Raw genomic sequence first — 6,023 nt, forward strand, 5'->3', positions numbered from 1 at the left:
GGCTAGCCCGCGGCGCCGGGAAACGCTGCCTCTTCCCCGCCCCAGCCCCGCCCCAGCCCCGCCCCACCTGCCCCACCTGCCCCACCCCCTTGGCAGGCCCTGGGCCTCGTTCCCCCCAAGCCCCGTCCCACCCCGTCTGGCCCCGCCTCCAACCCCCTTCCCTTCCGGAGCCTCTGGCCTGTCCTCGGCCCCACCTCGCTAGTTCCAGTACTGCCCACCCCCACACCCCGGCACCGATCCGCTCCCAGTACCGCCCCATCCTCGGCTGGCCCCCGCCCCTCGGCCCCGCCCATCCCCGTCCCAGCGTCGGAGACCCGCTTCCAGCTCCGCCTCAGTCCGCCCCCGCCGGGTCCCTCCCGCCCAGCTCCGCCCCGAGGCACTGGCCGGAGGCCTAGCCCGGGGGGCGGGGACAAGGGCTCCAGGGCCCGCCCAATCTCTTCCGGAGCTCCCGACTTGCGTTGGACACAGCGGGACTGGCCTCAGCGGTTCCTGAGGGGTGACGGTATCACCCCGAGAGCGGAGAAACTTAGGCTTCCCTTCTTCGAGACACCTCTGGCCGCGCTGACGGCCCGTGTGGCTCCGCGGACCACTCTGTTCCCGGAGTGGAGGCATTCCGCCCCATCTGGGTGACCGGTCCGGAGGGGACTCAGTAAGAAGGGGAGGCAGCCCTCGGAGTGGCCCTTCAATACGGCGACCAGTGCGGAATCCCTGCGCACGGAGACTGGCACGTTCTGCGGTGCTCTCTAGGATTCGCGGCGCTTGCAAATAAATGGGGGATTCGGAAAGTCAACCTTTTTTGAGATGGTCTTGTCTCTGCATTGTCTCTCCACTTACTGGTTCTCATCCTTTTCGCTTATCAGCTGTACCAAAACCTGAAGTCGGCCAAGGATGTAATATAGGTTATTTACACAGCACAAACAAATGATTTCTTCAGGATATCAGATTTTGTAACTATATGTCCCAGCAGCCTGTATATACGCGGAGTGCTCACTGGGTGCCTTTGCTATTCTTATATCAAAATTAATTCTAAACATGACAAAGGTCCACCTGTAAAAAGAAAAGGGGGGGCATATTACAAGAAGACACAGGAGAAAAAAATTAAGATTGCTCTGGAGAGATACTTTCCAAACAGGATACAACCCCCCAGAAGTTGTAAAATTAAAGATTAATAAATGACCAAATAGGAATATTAAAATTTCTGCATAGCAAACAAATATGGCAAATAGCAACCAAAAAGGTCTAATTTCATTGTTACAAAAGGAGTCAGTAAAAGAAAGTTAAACCACTCAGAGAAATAGACAAGGCATATACACAGGTTCGACAGAAAAAGAGAAATAGAAATGAGTTTTAAAAGTACAAGAAGGTATCCAATGTCATAAATAAAATGTTAGAAAACCATTTTTCACATAAAGGCAAAGATTAGAGTTTGACAAAATGCTATTCTGATGAATATAGGAAGCACAGGTACTTTGATTTACTGTTGATGGGAGAATAAATTTACACAATTTTTACTGAGGACAAGTGAACGATATCTATCACGATTTAAATTCAGCTCCACTTTGACCCAGAAAATCCACATTTGGGAATTTATCTTACAGATGTATTGTATGTACATAAAAACTACAAGTTTTAAAGATACGAGGGAAGCATTATAAACTGAATGATATAATAACTGGGATTTTCTTTAAAATAAAATGGGGGGGGGGTGAGGGATATAGGTAAGAGTGTCAGTGAAACAAAATTGGCCGGAAGATGGTGACTGTTTGTCGTAACCCGGGGGACAGGGCCGCTCGTCCCTGGCTGGCTATCGGCGGTACCTGTTTCATCCGCCCCGACCGGCAGGGCAGAGAATGGTCACGAGTCCTTCTCCTGAGGGAGGGAGAGAAAAAGGGGGCAGGAGAGGGAGACGCAGAGAGTAAAGACAGAACTCACGGTTCTCCGATCAGGCAAAAGAGAGAGCTTTATTCAGAAAACTGTCTTTTATATAGGTTTCAAGGTGGGAAAACAAAGCAGCTGACCAAGGTCAGTTACCAGGTAAACAGAGTCAAATGAATATCAAAAGAAATGCCCAGATTTGCCTCTGCAATGGTGGGAAGGGGGGAGTTAGCACTGAATAATCCAAAATACGGTTTTGATCTTTTGTGCATCTTGGCCACTCACGTCTGGCCCAGCATGACAGACGCCAAAGTTATTTTGACCAGGAAATGGCAGTCTCCAGCCTCTAGAATGCAAATCTTGTTTGCTGGTTCACTCTCTGGAGAGTGATAATCCTTGCCTGAGGCAGACAGAAAACTTGGCGGCCCCGACAACTGTTGAAGCTGGGTCATTGGTATATGGAGTTCTTCATATTAGTTTGCCTACTTTAGTGTATGTTTGAAATTCCATAATGAAAAGGTTTTCTTTTTAAAGATTTTTAAAAGGTTTATTTATTTTTGAGAGAAAGACAGAGTGTGAGCAGAGGAGGGGGAGAAAGAGAAGGAGACACAGAATCCAAAGCAGGCACCAGGCTCTGACCTGTCAGCACAGAGCCCAATGCGGGACTTGAACTCACAAACTGTGAGATCATGACCTGAGCTAAAGTCAGACGCTCAACCCACCAACCCACCCAGACGCCCCATGAAAAGGTTTTTTTTAAATGGAAACCAGAAGAATGTAAAAGCAGAGTCACTGCAGTTTTGTTTTTAACAGGAACTGATAGTTTATTTAACCAGGATATTAATTTTAAAAATTATAGTTTCTATATATAATAATATTCAGCTCTTAAAAAATAAGAATGGCTAACAAGTACATGAAAAGATGCTTAATACTGCTAATCATTAAGAAAATGCAAATCAAAACCATAATGACATACCAACCTCCAGTAGGATGGCTACTATCAACAAGTGTTGGTGAACATGCAGAAAAAATTGGAATCCTGTGTGCTGTTGCTAGGAATGTAAAATGGTACAGCCACTGTGGAAAACATTATGGCAGTTCATAAAAAAATTTAAAATCGAATTATCCCATGATCCAGCAAGCCCACTTCTGTGTATATATATCCAAGAGAATTTAAAGCAGGATATTGGAGAGATATCTGTACACCATGTTCATAGCATTATTCACAATAGTCAAAGGTGAAAACAATCCAATGTTTCGATATTTCCATGTCCGTTGAAAGATGAATGGATAAACAAAATGGGTGTGTACACACTGAAATATTAGTTATAAAAAGGAAAACAATTCTGACACATGATAAATAAACATTGAAGACATTATTCTAAGGGAATAATGGGAAATAAGGCAAGTAAGCAGACATGAAAAGATAAATACTGTATCAATCCACTTACATAGGGTACAATGTGGTCAAACTCATAGAAACAGAACGTAGAATAATGGTTGTCAGGGGCTTGGAAAGGAGAATGGGGTTGATTGATTAATGGATACAGTTTCAGTTCTATAAGAACTGTTGTGTTGGTCACACAATGATGTGAATCTATGTAACACTACTGAACTGCACACTTTAAAATGGTTAAGCTGGTAAATTTTATGTTTTGTATATTTTACCACAATTTAAAAAATACAAATAAGGCAGATGTTATGCTGTAATAAAGAATGATCTCCAATGACACATTTTAAGTAAGGAAATGAAGCAAGGGAGAAAAGTTTGTTTAGCTTGCTGTCATCACACACACACACATCCACCTGCTTGTATATGTACAAATATCTGGAAAGATAAGATATACAAGAAACTTAACAAATTGAATCTGTTTAAGGACTGGGGGTGAGTAGTGAGGGGGGTACATGCACAAGATCTGTATTTCCTTAATGGAGTATTATATATTCATTAAAGTTTTTGGGGGGTGCCTGGGTGACGCAGTTGGTTAAGTGTCTGACTCCAGCTCAAGTATGATCTCACGGTTCATGAGTTCAAGCCCCGCATTGGGCTCTGTGCTGAATGCTTGCTCAGAGCCTGGAGCCTGCTTCAGATCCTGTGTCTCCTTCTCTCTCTGCCTCTCCTTCGCTCACGCTGTCTTACTCTGTCTCTCAAAAATAAATAAATGTGAAAGATATTTTTAATTAAAAAATTTTGTTATGAGACTGTAGCAATATGAGAAAATATATAATATGATTAATTGTATGGGATAAGTTAAAAAGTTTACATGCAGTGTGATTTACAAGTAGGTTAAAAATGCTTAGTAGTTGTGTTTTGTTTGAAGAACAGCCTATGTGATGTTTTTCTACATTTCTGTTTTTTAGGAAACTATATGTATTGATCTTTAGGAAAAAAATAAACATCAAAAAATTTAAAGACCTTATTCATCTTGATTTCTCATCTCCTGACAACTTTCATCTCCCACTTTTTGAACAAACACTTATTTTTTTGCATGTATATGCCAAATGCTCCCATTTTTAAAGGCGAAGTAAAAGATTCATTACTAGATCAATTGCCTTGTTTAATTGTTGTTATGCTTATATTTCATAAAGCAGGTTTCTTTATACAGTAGCCTGCTTCCAACATGCTGCAGTTTGTGATCAATTAATCATGCTGTCTTTTCAGGGTACTTGGCTAAAAACAGTGGCTTCTTCTTGGTTTCTAATTGGTGGTTTTAACGTCGTAGTTCATTTTTGTCATAGTTATCCTTTCTGTGGAATGTGCTGTCTGGAGGAGACTGCTTGTCACAAAGATGCAAAAAAATATTATCTGTTGGTCTTGAATGCTAACTTGAATCTCTTATTGTTCATGTTCCTACAGAGTTTCCAAGGATGGAAACACAGATGTCCCCAAAACTGTTCTGTTCCTTTTTGTTCTGACTCTTATTACTCAGCTTTTAAAAATGAAATTTAGTATTTGTAAGTTTGTACATTATATGTAAGTGTATACATACACACACAAATCACTTTATTGTATTTTGAAGGTTGTGTTCCAAATAAACACTTATTTAATATGTTTTTTCCTTTTATCCACTTTCATTAATCTCCAACAAATAAGTATATAATAAGAGATCAGGGAAAAGGGCATTTATTTGTCCCCAAATAGTGGATTAGCAACTACCATGCTGCTTTCTGTCTCTGTGAATTTGGTCACTCTATGTACCTCATATAAGTAGAATCACATCGTCCTTGCTTGCTTGCTTGTTTGCTTGCTTGCTTCTTTATTTCTTTTTTTAAATGTAAGCTCCACACTTAAACTCAAGATCCCAAGATCAGGAGTTGCATGCTCTGCTCACTGAGCGAGCTAGGTGCTCCCAGTATCTGCCGTTTTGTGACTGGCTCATTTCACTTAACATAATAATATCCATTAGGTTCATTTGTATTGTGGCATGTGTTAGAATTTCTTTCCTTGTTAAGGCTAAATAATATTCTGTTATATAGCATATATCATAGTTTTAGAGCTGGTATTCATACACACTGAAATATCAAAATTACATATACATGTGGGTCTATTCTGGGCTCACTATCCTAGTCTGTTAGTCAATTTGTCTATCTTTGTGCCTTCTCTTTATTTTTATCATTTGGTATAAGTGTTGGTATTTATTAGAGAAAGTCCTTGGTTCTTGATATTCTTTTTTAGAAGTGCCCAGGCTATTGCCTTTTCCCCTCCTATGTACATTTTGCAATCATTTTCTCCAATGCCATAAAAATCCTATGGCATTTTGATTGAAAATGCTTTGAATCTATAGATTGATTTGGGAAAGCTGACAGTCTTTTAGTACATATTTTAATACGTTTTCTGACTTTCTAAGGGTGTTGCATTTCTTTTGTTATATTTATTCCTAGTACTTGGTATTCTCTGATTTACAATGGTGTCTTCTCTTTAATTACATTTTCCAGTTGTTTGATGATAGCACAAGGAAAATAACAATTGACTTTTAAAATATATTAATCTTGGGACTCCTGGGTGTTAAGCAGCCAGCTCTTGATTTTTAGGTCATGACCTCCTATTCCATGAGATCAAGCCCTGTGTCAGGCTCTGCACTCACAGTGAGGAGCCTTCTTGAGATTCTCTCTCTCTCTCTCTCTCTCTCTCTCTCTCTCTCTCTCTC

This window comes from Suricata suricatta, chromosome 4 (assembly GCF_006229205.1).
Source record: "Suricata suricatta isolate VVHF042 chromosome 4, meerkat_22Aug2017_6uvM2_HiC, whole genome shotgun sequence".
In the NCBI taxonomy this organism is placed as follows: Eukaryota; Metazoa; Chordata; class Mammalia; order Carnivora; family Herpestidae; genus Suricata; species Suricata suricatta.